The 18,975-nt window shown below is 45.1% G+C and overlaps 1 long non-coding RNA gene across 3 annotated transcripts in view; it reads right to left on the bottom strand.

Moving 5' to 3' along the window:
• Positions 1 to 18,975, bottom strand: part of LOC121071327 — a 102,760-nt gene that overhangs the window by 56,336 nt on the left and 27,449 nt on the right. The gene's annotated exons all lie outside the window — the stretch shown is intronic.

Genomic DNA, 18,975 nt, shown 5'->3' with positions numbered 1-18,975 from the left:
CTTTCCCCCCTCCCCCTTTTATTAAAAAAAAAAAAAAATCACTTTACATTTAAATTAAGATAAGAATTGGATGAGGGAAATGCTTCCATTTACCCCTATTTGCCTTCTTTTGCTCTAACGTCGGAGCAGGGTGTTGATAACATCTGATGTAATTTAATAGGACGGCAGCATAACATTTAGCTTCTTCGACCCCGACCCATTGACAGCGATGTTCATTTGGGAAAGCTGCTGGGGGGAGGAGGAGGAGGAGGAGGAGGGAGCAGACCCACTTTTTTCTAACCGCGTTTTCAAAATGGCAAGCCCAGGGCTTCTGCTTCGCAGGCAAGAAGGACGCTTGTTGCTGCTGACAAAGGCACGGGCACTGCCGGTGCTGCAAGCCGTGAATGCGACGAAGGTATCCCAGAATACCCCGGACACCGGGCCGTACTTCCTGCTGGCTGGGAAGGACAAAAGGACAAAGCCAAAGGAGTGCCGGGGTCCCACCACCAGCTCTTGGAGGCACCAGTCTGCCACCAGCAGCACTCCAACCCTCGGAGAATGCTAATAAGCCACTGAAGAGCTCGGCTTTCCTGCCATAATTCTATAGCGCCGTCGAGGACCCCATAGTGTTCACTAAATAAAGACAACTAATTGAGAATTTTTTGCACATTTTGCTCAGTGGACTTGTTGTTCAGGCAGTTTGTTGGGGAGAATGTCCCCCTACTGACAACAGGGGCCGATTGTTTTGGCAGCCGCCGGGTTAGCGCGAGTTCCTGGCTCTGAGGCTGACTTTCCAAGTATGACAAAAATGTTTAATTTGGGATTTTTTTTTTTTTTTAATTATGTGGCTGGGAATTATTTTGGCTTCATGGAGAATAGGCTGTCCGGTGTTCATGTTTATAAAAAAAAATTGCTGGCAGAATTTCTCAGAATGAAACCTTTGGTCTTTCTTTCTCTTTTCCCCCCTCACTCTCTCTTTTTTCCCCCTCTCTCTCTCCTTTTTTTTTTTTTTTTTTTAAACTGTATTTTCTGTGGTGAGGCCTACATTTTTGTGTCTGCAGGTGACACTTTGATTGAAACTAAAATTAATAAATCAGCTGAAAAGCTCACACCTACAGCTCACAGCAGGGCCTTGAAAACACGGTTATAAAGGGAGCTTTATGCCCTTGTGTAAAGAAGGAATAAATTACAGAAGCACTTGTTGCCCTTGGACTCAATTTTGCTTTGCAGCCTGGTATCTTATTTTTGGAGCTTATTGTTAATCAACAGGTTCCTTGTAGGTTTAGCAGGTGACTTTGCTATTAATCTCCTATTTGACCGCTATAGCATATTAATGAGGTAGGCTTCTGGATGTGGCTATGTCTACAGCACGAGGAATTAGTTTAAAAGGTGCACTCTTTACTCAATTGCCCACAGTTAACGATGCTGCAGCCCAAATGCAAAGTAGCATTTTCTACAGCTTGTGTAGCATTAAGAGTGTTTTACTAACATTATGTTCCTCACTGTGCTTTTCTTCTGTTGTATACTTATTTCTTCTCCATGGAGGGCTATTATCAGGCTTACTGGTCCTTCCTTCTCTTTATGTTTTTGGGGGCTTTCTTCATTTTGTATTCCCCTAACAAAATAAAGAAATTATATATAAATGACAAAATGATATCCTTCATTATTAATGTGCACCTTGGTTTTAATTAAACAATTTTGGAGTGCTTTGGAGGTAACGCTGGATTTAAATGAAATACTCAGCTCAACATTTCTCTTCAAAACTAGCTTAATAAATATCATTATAAAGTGCAGGAATTCAACCAGCCCCATTTCACCTTGTATTTTGGGTCTGATTTAAGCTTGGAGTGAGGATACCTATAGGGGTAGTTTAAGAACATAAAGAAAAGCCGAGGATTTAAGTCTTAAATTTGTAATTACAAGGATCTGCCGAAATACATAATATTATGAGTCGGGCTACAAAACACCCTGGTGGAAACAACAGCTTTGTTGTAATACAGTAATTTCCACATTCCAAGGAACGTGCTCTGCCACAGACGATTATTATCGGTGTTCCCTTTCATAACTTTCAGATGTGTGGTCTACCTCCCAAACAGATACATTTTCCTATTTAAATCAGCACTGCCAGGCTTATGCATGCAGATTCCCAGCATTTTTTTTTTAACAAGGACTCTTACACGCAACTGCATATTTGTGTCAGGTTAGATGTCAGCCTGGAGTTTTAGACTGAACCGTAAATCTGTCTTTTATAGATTAAAGTCAAAGTTATCCAGTTACTTTAGCTTGGCATTTCGGTATTCCTTTTCTTTCTTCTTTTTTAATTGGGGTGTATATGTTTAAAAATAATGGCAGGAGAAACAAAATCTGCCAGCGAGTGTATTTAAGAGCAAGCAGTGCAGGTATTGCTTACACCTTTACCGCAGCAGCAGGGGCAGGGTGCTGCTCCCCTCTGCCTCTCACAAAAGCACCTGTGGACGGAGATATGCAGCCCACACTCCAAGTCACATTAAAATTCATATTTAATTTTTCAGTAATTAATGTCAATTTACACGGAAGCCATTGCAGTGGGGTCTATGCCTCCCTGAAATGCTGCACTGGATTGAAGCATCCCAGGGGCAGCCAGACATCACTAGAGGCTTTGGGGAAAAGTTGGGGGGGACAAATTATGGGGGAACCATGAAGTTCATCTGCAGACCTCGCCTTGGAGCAGGTAGGATGACCGATCAGGGTGCAATAGCCAGAAACAAGCTCACAAGCCTGGATGTGCCCCAGAGGCACTCCCAAGGCAGGGCGCATCCAGCTCCAGCCATCCTTCCATGTGTCCCCAGGCAGAGTGACACTGCGGGACATCCATAACCCAACTGCCTCACTCCTTAAAGCCAGCATGGGATCTTCCCTACCTCAGGCCAACTATTTCACAAACCTCGTTTGGAAGGAAAAAAAAAAAAAGTTTTTCATCTCTAAGAATTTACACAGAAACAGCCACTGACTTTAGTTTTCTTCACACTTTTTTTTTTTTTTAAGGGATGCATCACCATTAAAACTATTTTTTGGAGGTTTTTTAGAGATTTTGCAATGCAGTCCTGTTTACCAGGGTTCAAGGAAGAGTGATTTTTTTACTGCTCAGGCACAGACCCTATAAATCAGGATTTTTCATTAAAACACTGGCAAGCCCTTCACTGAAGTGGTGTGAGCAGGGGCTGCTCTAATGCCTATTTCTAAGCAGGAACAGTTAATGTAACACGGTTTGGGAGCCCTTCCCCTCCCCAGCCCCCATCTCCCCCAACTACTTACAGCACAAGGAGGTTTGAGCTTATTTTGTCTTTTCACAACTTAGCAAGATCAGACACATTTCTGCAATGCATATGCAGATTTTACCTCTTGTTACTTTCTCTAATGAGCTTTCACTTAATCAATTTGACAGTAGCCTTTCTTCCTTTTTGCTTCGTATCCACTAGGAAAGTATTCAGGAAAAAGTGTTAACAGTTTCAAGGGGTATTAGCAAAATGAAATGGTGGCACAGCCAAATTTAGGAAGATCGCAAGAGTGCTTTACAGAAGGAAAAAAAAAAAAAGTTAAAACCAGGGATGTGGATTTAACAAGAATGTTTGTCTAGGAAATGAGCAGGACTGCAGACATCGCTCTTATTTCCCTGCAAATAATTTTAAAAGACGGTAATAATGAGGAGGGAAATCCTGATTTTATGTAATGGTGTGGTTATAGAAATGAGCACTTTCCCTGATAATATGTAACCCTCATGAAAATAAAAATACCCTCTGTAATGAGCCATTGAGTGGTGGCCCTAGCTACAGCCAGCCATCAGGACAGGGATGCTGGAGGTCCCTGTGACCTTCAGAGCCCTGGAAGGGATCTGGGGAGCCCCATGCATCATACACAGACGGGTTATCAAAGCCAGTTGGGTATTTGATCCCATGTGGGCTGGGCTGGAGGGCAATTTGGGGCAGAAACCCCTCTGAGGGGTGTCGGGGTGGGATGGGAGGGAGGCAGCAGGGGTGCCTGGGGACCAGTGCTGCCTGGGATGGCAGGGGGATGCTGCACCCTGGTGTCCGCAGGGGGTGAGAAGCAAAACCAAGCTGGGGAATCGCCCCCAGGGTGGAAATGTTGGAGCTGGGTGAGTCAGCGCTTACGCACTCAATGTCAGCACTAAGCTGTGTCATCGCTGAGGACATCTCTTAGGCATTAAATTCATAATAGCGGAGTGACCAAGGACTGCTGACACATCCTTACACATCCTCACTAACAAGGAGTGTGAAGCTTTAGCCAGGGCTTTCAGAGTCACAGCCTACATGCGCAGAAGGAAAGGTTCATGGGCAAGTGGTTTGGAGCTCCCTGCCATTACTGAGCCCCCTGCAGCCTGCTGGCCAGGTCAGGTTGTCCAAGAAATGTTCAGAGCCCAATTCCTGCTAACCAGTCCTTTCATGTGGCACCACCAAGTCACTAGAGAAATGCCAGCCCGAGGGATCGCAGCCCAGCTCGTGGGATCAGGCCACATGCAGGGAGTGGGACTACACCTAAGGAAAAGGTTTTCCTTTGTTTTGATGGGAGATTGGTGTCCTATGTGATGGAAGGTGCAGCCTTCATTCATGGGCTTCCATCCCTGGGTATTGACAACACTGGTGCTCCTCGGCTGAAAAACTCACCCCAAATCATCACTGAGATGGACAAAGAAATATAAAATAGTATTGCCATGTGGAAAATCTCATTTGAACTGAAAATAAAATCTACATTAGATTTGAATTAATCTTAGCAGGGAATTAAACCTCATGGGAAGTCCCTTGCTGAACAGAGCCACGGTTATGTGATATAACTTCCCAGGTGTGAGCTATGGTCGTGGCTGGGGAACATGTCTAAGGACATGAGGGACCTGATCCTGCTTCTCATGGTGGCACAGGTCTCCGGCACAACCTCAGATGAGTCTCTTAGCATCCCTTCCTCACCTGAAAATAAAGACAACGGGGTTTTCCTGCCCTGCTGAGATGCAAAAGCAAATGTGGAAACAGTGATATGGTCTGGTTCTACAAAAATGGGAACTGCAGAGGTGCCTGAGACATTGTCTGGAAATACCAAAAGGGAGCTTGTGTTGGGTGAGATGTCTGAAACCAGTGAGATATGAAAGGACAGTGCCTACATTTGCTCTCTGCAGGCAGCCCTCTCCCTCTAGCTGATGTTCTGCTTCTGTTCTCAGATGGACTCCTCCCTGCACTCCTAAGGCACAAAAAGACCTCTTTTCCACCCAACAGCAACCAGCTCCACCATGAGACAAGTGACTACCAAATCCAGAAAAATGTGAATTTCCCACCCCGTGAGACAAAGCTGCTGTCACCATTTTGAGAGGAAACCATCACAAAAATGTGGCTGCCATCAGCTGACACTGAATCTACTTTTCAACATCATTGCATGCAGACTGTTGAATTATGGCCCAATAAATGCTCCAAGTGCCTGTTTCAGTAAGCAGAGTGCTAATGGCACTGCTCTTCCATATTTTGATGTTGTTTTGCCTGGTTATAAGCTAAGGGTGGTGTTCAGACGTGTCCTCATGGGAAGGAACAACACAGCCTCGTGGAGCTCGACCTTGCTTGACCACAGAGCCAAGGGAGACACACGGAGCCCAGAGAGGCTTTAGCTGGGCTTTGCTTCCCTGGCACTGTTTCCATCCTGAAACAGGACTCCTCGCTGTTGTGGAGTCAGAGTATCTGCTCCAACATGACTTTTCCAAAATCACCTCTTTCTCATTTTTTATTATTTTCTTATTTTTAAGCCAGGGTCCAAAACCTTTAAATCAGAGGCAATTTTGTTTTCCTAGCTGTCAGCAATATTTTGGCTATTTTAAGAATGTAGGACAGGGTTAAGGATTAGTACCAGCATTTCTTTTCTGTGTATCAGAGCTGCTTAGCAGTAATTAATTAGGACATTGGGTTTTGTACTCTTGGTTCAGGTCATTTGCCTATGAGCAGCTCAAGCCTTTTACAAAGGCACACTGCATATGTTTCTGGGTACCTTTTTGAGAGAAGATTTAAATTGGCCAGATGAATAATACTTTGCTACAAGTGTTTTGCCCTAGGCAAAAAAGGTTTTCTTCATATTATCATTGCCTGGAGCTGGAATCCTCAAGCTTGATGTGACTGGTGTTATACTGTCACATGGCAATGATGTAAGAACAGGAGCTCTCTGTGTCAGACAAATCTGGATTTAGGGGAATTATAGCAGATGTTGCAAAATGGCAACAGTTTAGCAAGTTCCTTTCATCCCGCAGTTGGGAGGCAGGTCCACAAAGTACCCCCAGACAGAGAAGAATGTTATCTTTGATCCCTTTCACTCCAGGGCAAGGAGGCTCCACCCGTCAAGGGATGCAGCGGGGCTGGAAATGAAAATAAATTTACAGTAGCTGTTTGTTTTGCAATATGGAAATCGGCCATTATTTATTCATGCTGTTTGCCCAGACATGTATAAAAGATTTTATCGGGGGTACCGCGTATTGTGCGCTATAAACAGATTAGGGCATTCAATATTAAGATTAATGGCATGGAAAAACACTTGGAAATTTGTGCACGGTTAGATTATGAGACTTACAGATCCTTTCCACCACATGTACATGCACAGCATCACAGTCATATCTTCGTGCCAAGGAAATGATTTTATAAAAGCAAAAGTTCTGTATTACTTTATCCAACAATTAGGATTTTTTAGTATAGATTAATGGAAGAAACCGGAGATGCCTCTATGCATCTGCTCCTCCTTCGTTGTGTAAACAACTCATTTACACCTATGCACAAACCCAACACATGATGACGGCGTGACAGACCCTGTTGACGACCCTGTTGAGTAAGCACCACCTGAAATGAACAAAATGTGCTAGTGGAGGATGAATGGTAATTCTTTTCAGGAGTTTAAATCTGATTGGAATTTGGTCTGAATTTGCCAGATTTTTCCTAAATCGGCCAGTTCATTAAAAAAAAAAAAAATCTATTTGGTGACAGGTACAAAATCACCCCAGCTTTTGATTAGGTTTTAAATAAAAAAATAAAAATAAAAAATCCTTCTTACCACTTGACAGCAGCAAAGGCTCAGCCACGTATGGCACGGACACTGCTCATACCCCTCCGATGGAGCACAGCCACCTGCCCAACATGCTCATGGCCACAGGATGCTACCCAAAGCCACCTCACCCCCACATCTTCAAGCAGTCCTTTCCCATTCCCGCCTCCATTCAGGAGCTGAAATGGTGGGTTTCCAGCACATACACGGCAGCAAGTGTTTTGTACTGAGGTTTCCTTGCCTGAACATGTAATACTCATTTTTAAAGAGTAAGATTCCAAGTGGACTCATTCAGGAAGGTATTTGAGGGCATGCTTTGAATATTGGAGTTGCGTCACTGTGCATCAGGTCACATACAAGCTTAAAATGTGCCTGTCCTTTCATTTCTGCATGAACTCTTGTCTAGCCCTGCTTATGGAGCACTCTGCCTCACCCACACAGGAGGAACAGTGGAGAAGATGGTGTCAGTCTTCTGATGAACCATTTCCATGAGTGCCTGCGGTTCTGTGGCTCCCCCACGTGTGAGATGTGAGTAGGACCAAGCTGACAGGCAGCCGTGGTGTCTACCAACCACATTGGTGGCCTTTTGGTACCATCTTGGGGAAAGCATCCCCAAGAAGTTCTGCCCATAGGAGAACAAAAAGGTTCTTTTCCACCTTCAGCCCATTTTGTATGCCCCAAAATAGAGACCTGCAGCAGCCATGCCAGGGTAATCCCAACACCCTCTTGTCTCTTTTGCCCTGTTGGCCTGCACCCAGGGGTGTCTCCTACCCTGGTCCTCCAAGCCAAAGTAGTGTTTGCAAGGACAGGTCCTTAACTTTTGTCACTCCAGGGGAATACTTGCCCATGTCTGTCCTCCAAACTGCTTACGTAGGCACGTCTTCCCACAGGGAGCACTAAAGCCCATTCCTGCAGCTCCTAATCCATGCACTTAGCGAACCCCATTTGGCTGGAGGCCCTCAGGGTGACCTTGCAACAACGTATTGCCTCCCTGCCTCTTCTACATCTCCCAAACCTTCCCCCTGTAGAACCAAAACCCTACAAGAGAAAGGCTGCAGTGAACACTTGGCCAAGCACAACAGAGCTTGGATTAGCCGAAGCCTGTAATTGTTGCCGCCGTGCCAATATCATTTGCAGCAGCTCAACACCGCAGTCATGGAACAGACAAAATTCACTCCAGCATGCCACAGTCATAGCACAAAAATGGTTGCACCACCTATGACCCCGGTCTCACATATTGGGAAGCATGGTACATGAGGAAAGCACAGGATCAGCAGACATTCCCATTCAGGATGCCTAATCTTGTCTACACTCAAAATGGTACTGGCTAAAATTGGTTTTCAATTGATTTAAGTTCACTGGCACAAAGCCCCATGTAGACATTCTTAAATGGGTTTAAAAATGGCTTATCAATTTAGCTTAAGACACTTAGTAGCTAAACTAAGCTAAATCGGCATAAGCCAGGTTTAAATTGATTTATGATGTCCACAAAGAGTTTTGCACTGGTTTAACTAAATTGCTTTAAAAACACACCACCACTTTAGCCATCAAAAGTGAGTGCCTATGAGTGTAAGGATTTAGGGTAAATGTCTTTAAAAGTGAGGAGCTTATGCCCCTTTTCCCTAAACAGACTTGGTCTTTTCAAAATCAGAAACAGTCCTTTGTCAATGCTACTCCCAAGTGCCAAAAAAAAGGGAAAGGGTCAGATCCTCCGTGGAGTAAATTAGGGAGATAGCCCATTTTGCATCAGCTGGAGGAAAGCCAAGCCGTGCCTTAAATTTTTAAAGAGAAAGCAGAATTGTCTGCAACCTAGGTTTGATCTGGGGCTTGTGCTATTTTATTCTGCCAGTTTTTTTTTCTTTACCTCCTCAGGTATAGCAGTTACCTACGATGCAGATATATTCCCAAAATCACACCACCTTTCACAGCACCCGGCAGTGGCTCCCCCACTTATGCTGATGTGCACAGACGGAGTTTGGAAGATATTTCAGTGCTAGCAGCCACATCTGTTGTTTTCTTGCTTAATGATTTGTAGTTAGCCAAAATAATAGAAAGCAGGCAGACCTTTTTAATGTTGGCTTGCTTGACATGAGCCTATCTGAGTCAAAATGTTTATTCTGCGGTGCTCCCGCTAGCTCTGGAAATTCGTGTATCTATATGTATTTGCGTGTTTTGCTTGACTAGGCACAAATTATGCTCTCAACTGGAAATATCACAAGTGTAAATAATTTGGAGATGTAAGTGTCTGAGTGAAACTCATGTAAAAGCTATTTGTTTTATGGATTTTGATCTCCAAAGTTTAAAATATGAGCAAACTTTTCATTAAGGCTTTTGCCATTTGTTTGAACACTCCTGTAGTAATTGGAAATGCAACAATTGTTTAAAAGTGGCATTGTCCATGAAAAGATTTAGTGAGGGATGAAGAAATTTCTTGAACCTAAAGACATAATCTGGTGATCCAATTCTCCCCACTGTGTCCATTCCCGTGAAACTCCATTTACTTTCTCCTCTCCGTCACCAGCTCCCCGCATCCCACCTAGCCAATCCTCTAGGTTTCCCACATTGTTTCCCCTTTTGTCTTTTCAGTCCAAACAGAAGAACAACAGACAAGGTTTCGAAGGGCAGGGAGCATCAGGGGCTGGAAGAGAATGGCTAAGATGAGGGTCAGAGTCCTAGCCCTACTGCCAACAGTTACCAGGGTTTGTGCTGCCTGGCTGGGCAGTGTTCAAAGACTTTGCTGGGCTTTGTTCCACTGTGTAGGGATTAGGCCTGGCGGTCTGAGAATTTGCCTTCTAATTAAAAAGGATAAAAGATAGAAGTAGCATTAGACTAAAACATAGCAGTGATACTTCACAGGCTTTTTTTTTTTTCTTTTTTTTTTCTTAGTCACAAGACAACGCACGAAGTTGTCAGGTTGTTTTATTTCTTTTGTTTTCTTTGTGTATTAAAAAAAATCATAAAAAAGACAGGGGAGGGGAGGAGGAAAAGTTTTGAAACTCTTCCCAGCTGTTCCATATGGTGAGTGAAGGCTGAATTTCGTGCACAACTTCTGTGCTCTCTGTGGCAATTTTGCTAGCTGCCTATTGCATTTATTGACGAGGATTACCCCAGCTCCCGATCCCATTCTTTAATGCTGTACCAAAAGGTGAGGGAATTCCCCACGTCATTCTCCTTGGCCAAAGGGGTCTGTAGGAAACCTGAATTTCTTCTTACACAGCATCCCCTTTTATTCCTTTCTCTTAGCACTTTTTAGGCATACTCAAGAGCAGGTACGAACCCTCCTCAAATTAACTGGGACATATTATTTCACCCGTGCAATGTGAAATATGCCAGGGGCTGCATCCAGACAGCCATTGATTACAAAACCCATTTAATCACGCTTAAAAATCATGCATTTTGGGAAGGAACTCAAGGCCAAATCCCCGCAAGCTGCTACTCGTGTGAGTAATCCTGTCTCCTGCAAAAGCCCTTTTCGGGGCAGCCGCCAGCATCCAGCCCCACGCAGGACGCCGAGGACGGGCGTAAATCCAGGGTCTGCCAGCGCAACAAGGGCTGCTGGAAGAAATCCCTGCCGGGTACAACTCCATCTGCCTCCAAACATCGTCCTGGGCTCTATGGATGTGCCCTCGGCACCAGCCGGTGCACGGGGCGGCTGCGAGGACACTGCTGTCACCCTGCGAGAGGAGTCGAGGTGAGCGGTTGCGTAAGGGCCGCTGATGGGATTATATAAATTGCTTTTCAGAAGGGGAAAAAAAAAAGAAAAAAAAAAAAGAGGCAGTAGGAGTTTCGTGGAAGAGTTCAGAAGCTTTCAAAGCGGCAGAGCTCGGATTGCACACGAGGATAAAGGAATGCCCTTTTGTTCCCACACATCTCCTGTTACGTCACGAGGAGCTGAGTTTCTTCTGAATTTGGGCTGAATTTGCATGTGGTAAATAATTTGGAAGAGACAACAGACTGGGTGAAAATAATTCACGGCAGAGAGTTGCACTTCATAATACAGGATCCTGATGGCAAAGCATTTCTAACAGGAAAGCATTTTCATTCATTACATTTTTGCACAAGTTTTCTTTCCTCCAAGATCCTATTTACCCCATGCAATAATGTGAGAAGCAGGGAGAAGACATGCAGCATTGCTTGGGCAAACGTTGTTGTCTTCAACAAAAATAAGCACTGTTAGACTGCTGTGAGTTAGCTTGAAAGCAATACTAATGTGGCAAATTATCCCATTGATTTTAGGCAGGGTTCTTCATTGATTTTTGCTTAAAAAACTGGTAGTATGATACAGCCCAGTGTGGCTAACTTCTTAATACCAGTGCACTTGTAAAAGGTTACAAACGGGCTTGTGTCCCTGCGATTCCGCTCAGTTTTAGGGACATGGAAATTTAACAAAATCTACGTGCTGCCTTCCAGATACCAGTGTTTGAAACGAGACCGGATCTTCTTTGGTGGATTTGGAAGCACACAGGTTCAATGTCCCCCCAGGACGACATTCCCTGCTCCCTCCAGGCCTGCGGCCGGCTCCTCACTGCCTCCTCCCCAGTGAGGAGATGCAGGATCAGGCCACGCTTTGGTGCCGCGAGCCCTCTGGTATCGATTTATGCGCTGAATGCTGCTGCAGAGAGGCCAGAGTAAAGGCAAAGGTCTGCTCCTGTCTTGCGCCCCAGAAGATGGGTGATGACTGGGAGGGGGCTCCCAGCTCACCCCATTTTGGGGGTCAGTCAGGGGAGCTCAGCTGGCTTTTTCAGCTGGTTTTGCTGCGAGGAGCAGGGATGAAAACCCCTCGGAGGTTTTATGCTCCGCGCATCCCCTTAAAACAAATTCGGGAAAGGATTTTACCGTTCATCTTCCATAGGACAAGGGAAAAGATGCAGGGCATAAAGAGGAATTTTTTATTATTTAAACGGGGAATCAGAAAAGCAATTTTATTTCCAAAGTGTGCTAAAAGCACTGAGCACACTCTGGTTCTGCTGGAAGCCCCAGGGGACATGTGCGCACGAAGGCTGTTTCCCTGTTCTCGTTCCTTATTCACCGAGGGAAGGAGATGATCCGAGGGGGCTTTATATTTGAAAGAACACTCCTAATATTTGCATTATTGTCAACGAAAATATTTTTAAAGGCCAAACGAATATTCATTTATATTTATTTGCTTAATCTAATGATCTATTGTGATTCTCCCTTTCATCTATTCTTCCCTTGATGAGTGTGTGGCGCTCCCATTAAGATTAATAGCGGTTTCACATGCACAGTCAGGGGAGATTAGACCCCTGCCCCGGCCTCCTGCCAGCCCCATGTATGTCTTTGGATTCAAGCTCCGAACCCTCACTGATGTCAGTGAAAGCACCATGTGTAGAGAAAGGCCCGATCCTGCCGGGGGCTGAGCTTCCCCCTGGCCAGCTGAGGCATTCAGAAGCGGCGGGGCACGGCGTCTCCCAAAACACATTTATTATGCTGTGAGTCCCGGCTGCCTGGGGAGCATATGTTTGTGTGGGGTTACTGTTTATGTGAACACGAGGGTGATTTTAGGGCAGAGCAGCCTAGAAGAGCATATGGGGACAAGGGTGGGGTGCACTGGAGATCTTTACCAGCAAAATAAGACCCATAAAAATTGCCCCTGAATGCACATATCAGCATCCTTCTGCGCAAAGTTGTCTCTATGCACAGAAAACAATTTGGGGGACCACTTCTCTTCTTTCTGGCCGTAGAATGTGAAATACCTCTGCCGTCACACAGACTGGCCAAGAGATAAATGTGAGCCACCTGGTTTTAAAAATTAAGTATAATAAATCGTGCTTCTCTGCTGTGCGGGGTCTGCTCCAAAGCCCTGGCATGAGAGACCTCCTGTCGGCTTCAGTGGGATTCAGAGCAGGGCTTTTCTTCCAGCGGCATGAGAAATGCTTTTGTTGCAAGCTGGGATCCCAGTCTTGCCAGCGTTTGTGCCTGTAAGAGGCAAAAAGCTTTTGAATAGTCCTGGTGCAAAAAGCTGCTCCCAGGTGCAGGGTTTGCAGCACCTGAGCAGACGAGGTTTGTGCTGTGCATGGGGTCCAAATTAAGAAAATACATGTGGTTTTCTGTTGCTGCCTGCTGCATTTGCAACATCTTTCCTTTTGCAGGAGTTTATCAATATATCCTATTACAACCTGACCTCATCAGAATAAGCATGCCGTGCTCATACTGCAGAAGACCTTCTCCTCCCACTTCTGTGGTGCATGGTAATTCCAGGAAAAGTCACTGATGTGGCCTCGTGCCTCAGTTTCCCCAGGCAAAGAATGAGTGTGACAAGACCTTTGGCTTTCCAGGAGTACCATAACTCATAAGTGAAATGTGTATAAAGCTTTTTTGAGGCAAAAAGGCAAAAAGGGCACTTATAAAGCTGTTTGTCAGACTACTTCCAACATTTGTCTGAACTATCTAATAGTAACACTTACTAATTTTTACTACTAATAATTTTTGTAGTCTTTAACGGAAGCATCTTTATGGGGATTCTGCAAGACTATGGCGCTCTTTCTGCCCCAACTTATAAGCAGCCCCCAAGGACTGAGTAGCGCCAAGATCCAGCCTACGCAACGTGACCGAAGTCAGACGCACAGAGCCAAAAAGTGAGCAGAAGTCAGAGGCTAGCATGGAAACTGCTATGCCATCTGTCCTCTCTGCTTGCTCGAAAGACACTTCGCAATTAGGGTATGACTGAGTATATGATATTGTTTTCCTGCACTGCATTCAGGCTCCGTTCTCGCCTGGTGTAATGAACTCATTATTGATCTGTGGGGCTTCCCCTTCAAGCTGCTGTACCTTTCACAGCCCATAGCCTACATTCGGGCTATAAAATGGATATTCGTGTCATGCTATCTATATCACAATATCTGTCATATGTTATGATACACTGGATAACCATTTTCTGCCAGTATTTACAGGTAGCTTTCAAAGCAAACATTTCAATAGCTCCTATTTAAATATGACTATAGCTGTTTACAATATCAGACATTGCATCTATTTGATCGACCGGATAGATATGGGTAAAGGATGAATATTCCCATCTACCTAATGCCTTCCAAAACATTTGTATGGCAGTATTTCTTATTTTGGACTTTCTCATAAGTAATAATAATAATAATAAAGTGCATTTAATTGCTGCAATTTATGGTCATGGCTCCTGAGATGTTTTCATAAGAGAAAATAATCCGTAGAATTTCAGTTATTTCAGTAAACACTTGGAACGGGTACTTTAATCTCTCCAAGATCATCGTCCTTGTTCTAAGTACAAGTTCCTAAAAAGCCTGTGTTGTGATTTGCTTTTATTTTCATTTTTGGCTTAAGCAGTAGGCTTGAAAGTGGCAGCTCTGAAAGCAGATTTCTTTATCCAGAAGCCAGTTTGGAGAGTGTCCACACAGGCTGCTATTCTAAGGCATCATTTCGAAGACTGCCATCCCTACGATGGCATATGAGATGTAATTTAGTCTCTGTGTTAATTTAGCCCAGGGTCTCTCCTGAACAGAGAAGACCGGCCGTGCCAGATTGTGTTAAACTGGGGATGGCGCTTTTGTGATACGGACAACTGTCTACCAGGGATTGAGCTGAGACCACCAAACTACTTTCATTTAGATTCTCAATTTAGTCTTGAACCAAGGTCAGAAGGTAAATAGCCAGGGCTTTATCTTCCCAGCCAAGCTCCTGGTAGAGGGTCTCTTTGAAGTGGAGTGTGATCACTGGCGGTTTCAGAACTAATGTCCAAGACAGTGATGTATAATACATTTGCTTCCATTTTACATCTGCTGGTATGATGGCAGGTTAATTTAAGTACGGTTTCCCAACAAAGGAGTGTTTCTGCCCAGTCTTGAAAAAAAAATCTGAAATTAACTCAAAATGCCCTTTTGACACCCCCAAACACATATGTGGCTTTTTTCTTTGTTTAGTGGTGGGTTTGGGTTTTTTATTATTTATTTTTTATTTTTATTTTTATTTTCATTTTTTCTACTACTTTGAATGTCCATTGCTTTGGGTCTGATCCTGCTCTTATTGGAGTCAATGGCACCATTCACATTTGCTTCAATAAGTAAGGTGCTTTGACGATGCTCCTTATGTACTTGTGGCTGCACACCACCAGGTGGTCAGAGGGAAGATTTCTATTTGCAGGGGGCAAATTTTCTGCCATGACACAACAATAGTGGAGTTGGATGGACCCACTCCTCATGCAGATCCTGCACTCTCTACTTAAGCCAGTCGAGCCACAAACCTTGTGCAAAGGGATGCATTTATGTGTACCTGGAGATGCTAATTTCAGACACCCATGATATTTCTGTGTTGGCCCATTCACTTGTACCAATGTATTTTTATTTCTTTAAGGATCTGGGTTCAAAACACTGAATATTCCAGCAAGATTTATTCCCAGATCAGCACCCTAATCCAAGTCACATCATTGCCACCCAAAAATCATTGCCAGCACAAGTACATGTCTGTGTGGAAAGCAGTGAAGAGCTGAATGGAAGGGAGGATGGCCACCAAATACCCTTCCTCTTCCAACTATGCTGCAAAACTCCTACAGACTGATTCCCCTCCCCAGCCGTATGCCACAAGAACCACACTTCATGTAACTCCCCATCACAGCAATGAAGCTGTCCTCCTGCTTGATGCCCCTTGCACCAGATGTTGCTGCATCTGGTCCGGGAGATCCCCAAGCAGGAGCAGACCATGTCACTGGGCTGCATCTCAAGCTGGGGCAGTGGGGAGGCTTTGTACACTTCCCTGGCACTGAAAATATCTGTAGGGTTATTTCCCACACTCACAAAAAGCATCTTAGAAATGTCTACCCTGTGGTGGGGTGCCATACCACGGAGAAGAGCCCACGTCCAGCCAAGCAATGGCTCCAGGAACATGGAAAAGGGAGCGAAGGAAAGGTGAACAGGAGGTGCCTTCAGAAAAGGTCATCACCCCTGTGCAGGGAGGATACCAGGTGGCTGCAACCCATGTTTTTCCTGCAAAGGGCTGTGGCAGAGCGTAGCTGCTCAGTGCCACTGCCTCAGAGCAAGTTGCTGCTAATCAGCCATGTGCCTGCCCAGCTCCCACCTCAGGCTGGTTCTCTGCATCAGCACCCCAAGGTGGAGGATCAAGGTTTGTGCGAAAGGGAACAGGAACCACTACCATTTCTACCTTACATATTAGTGTTTTGAGCCAGGAAGGGCTGCTGCAGAAGTGGACTTTTATCAAAATATCCCTTTTTCATCAAAGCTTTTCACTGAATACACCTGAAGTGTTTGTTTCATGCCACAATTTCTTGATTAAAATAGAGCCAGATTTCACCTCGCTGGGTCTGAAGTTTTATGGCTAGCCAAGACGTGGACTGGAAAGGATACAAAGCCCTGCAAACTCCAGCTAGTGTGCCCAGGAGCAGATGTATGCCAGGCAGCACCCACGCTCCCCAGCACCCAGATACTGACAAGCAATTCCTGACACCACGTGGCAGGATTTTTCACCACATTTAAGCACAGTAGGCTGAAGTTTTACTTTCCCTTATTAATACTGGTGAACGCATTGTAAGGGATGGATAAAATGGGTTTCTGTCCAGATGCATCCAAAAAATTGGCAATTCTGCAATAGACAATGAAACCACAGCAAAACAAGGCTGAGAAGCACATTAAGAAGCCATCTTGTCCATTCCTCTGCCCCAGGGCAGGGTCACCTGTATTTTTCAGGCTGATGTTTGTCTAACACGCGGTAAAAAGCCCTCACAACCCCTGCAGGCAGACTGTCCCAGCACTGAACTATCTCTATGCATGGAAAGTGCTTCTTAATGTCTAAGCTCCACCTCAGGGCTGCACCTGATGCCCTTTCCTCCTTGCCCTAACCCCTCGGACATGGAGAGCACACTCAGCAGCCTCGCAACAGCTCTGGACATGTTTGACAACTGCTGTCATCTCATCTCTTCTTTCGTGACTCTGCTCCAAGCTAAACTTGCCAAGATTTTTCCCATTCTGATCCTCTGCTCCAGTGTGGCTGTGGTTCTTCACCCATAACCTCACTCTCTTCCATCCGCACCCAGCAGAGCAAAGGCTGATCCCTGATGTCTCCATGTGGGACAATCTCCTCTTTTGACAATAGTTACTGATAACCTGTTTCTGGTGAGATAATCTAATATTGGTTTGTGGTGAGATAATCTGGCCAAATCATACCCAAATTACAGAATTTTATTTTAAAGATTATTCTACTGTTTTGCACCTCTTCCTTCTCGACAAATCTGCTTTGACTATCAGGATTGTGCACAATCTGTGTTGCTTATTATTCATATCATAGTATGATCAGTTCCACCCTGTGACTTAGACATGTAAGAAAAGACATCCCTGCTAAAAAAAATGCACGATCCCAATCTTAGGAAAACTCCTGACAGTAGCAGAAAATAAATGCAGAGGAAGGACTGATCCATGATTATAAAAGGCCTACATTTCAGTCTCATCAGTGCTAGGACTTGCCAGTGTGGTCTTAGAAAAATCAGCTCCTTCTGGGGAAGATTTACACCCCTTGTTTTGGGGTCACCAGGATAGGCATGTATGATGCTGCTTGGGAAAAGGGAAAAGTTCTCGCTCCCTCAGGTGCCCTGAACATCCCTGCTTCTACCCAGAAACTATACGGGGGGCTTAAGCTAGGTGCCTACAACAGGCAGTGTGCATACAGCCTGCGACATCCCTGGTGGGAATTCCCCATCTGTAACAAAGAAGGCAATTTCTGCCTAACAGTTGGCTGCGAGGGAAGAATTAATAAGCTGAAGAAGACGAGGCACTCCGATAAACAACCGGACACCGTGAAGGGCTGTGCCGGGTCACTGCTCTCCAGCTGGGGTTAGCAATCCCGCAGACCCCCCAGCGCACTGGGAGCACGTGTTTGACCAGACCCCTGACCACCCAGCCGCCCCCCTTCTTGGGGTGCCAAGGCTTGTCACATCTCGTGGCTGTCATCCCCAAAAAGACGGATGTTGAAGTCACGGCATGTCTATGCTGTGGTGCAGAGCCACCCAAGCTGGCTTCATGTCTGCTAGCTGCAGCAGGGGAAGGAGAAGGCTGTCAAACAGCTTATTAATGAAGCAAAGCCACTTCCACAGTCCAATTAATATGCCCGCATAAATTTGGCATAAATAGCTTTTTCACCACCCATCATTAGAAGGTCCTTGCCTAGGTGGTACTGGAGATGACAGGGAGAAGCAGGCCCAGATGGCCCTTGACTGGAAGATAGATAATGGGATCCAGTACCTAAAAACTGAAGTTAGACTGATTCAGCCTTATTTTGTCTGTCAGAATTTCCTCCTGGATGGCTCTTGGCTCTCAGAAGCACCAGGTCAACAAACACTTCCAGGCTCTGGATCTGCGGTGGGAATGGCCCATTAAGATAAAGAAGAAATTGGGAAGTAATTATTGACCAGAAGAAATGGCCAAGCATTGCAGTGGAGTCTCCACTGACGGAGATTTTTCAGCTCAAGAACGGGTACTCATCCAAGTGAGATTCTCCAATTCAAACATTCATTAATCCACAGACATCCCCTGAAGTGCATGAAACAGCAAGGCAGATTAGACCAGCACAGTTTGTCCCTCTGGCTTTTAAATCTGTGACTCCCCATCTACCCAGGCCCCACACAGCTTCCTTCTCCACAACAAGTAGCACCAGCCTAGCACACACACGTACCAATTCTCTTCCACAAGAACCATAAAAAGACGCAGACCTCCCAAAAATGCATGTTTGTGCCTACCATTTCAAAACGCAGCCATCTGATGGCATCCGCAGACCAGATTAGGCATTTTGGCTGCCCATAGCAAAAGAAAAGTGAAATGGGATCCAAAATAGCCATTTTGTTCCATGAAGAGTGGTCAGCACCAGCCAGGAGGGAATATCTGCCAGTAAGGAGATGCACAGGACCCTCCTCTGGGCTCCAGGAGACATCATCTCACAAGCCATATCTCC

This window comes from Cygnus olor, chromosome 5 (assembly GCF_009769625.2).
Source record: "Cygnus olor isolate bCygOlo1 chromosome 5, bCygOlo1.pri.v2, whole genome shotgun sequence".
In the NCBI taxonomy this organism is placed as follows: domain Eukaryota; kingdom Metazoa; phylum Chordata; class Aves; order Anseriformes; family Anatidae; genus Cygnus; species Cygnus olor.
Note: the sequence above shows the minus strand (reverse complement) of the source record. Positions and strands in the feature narration are given on the sequence as shown.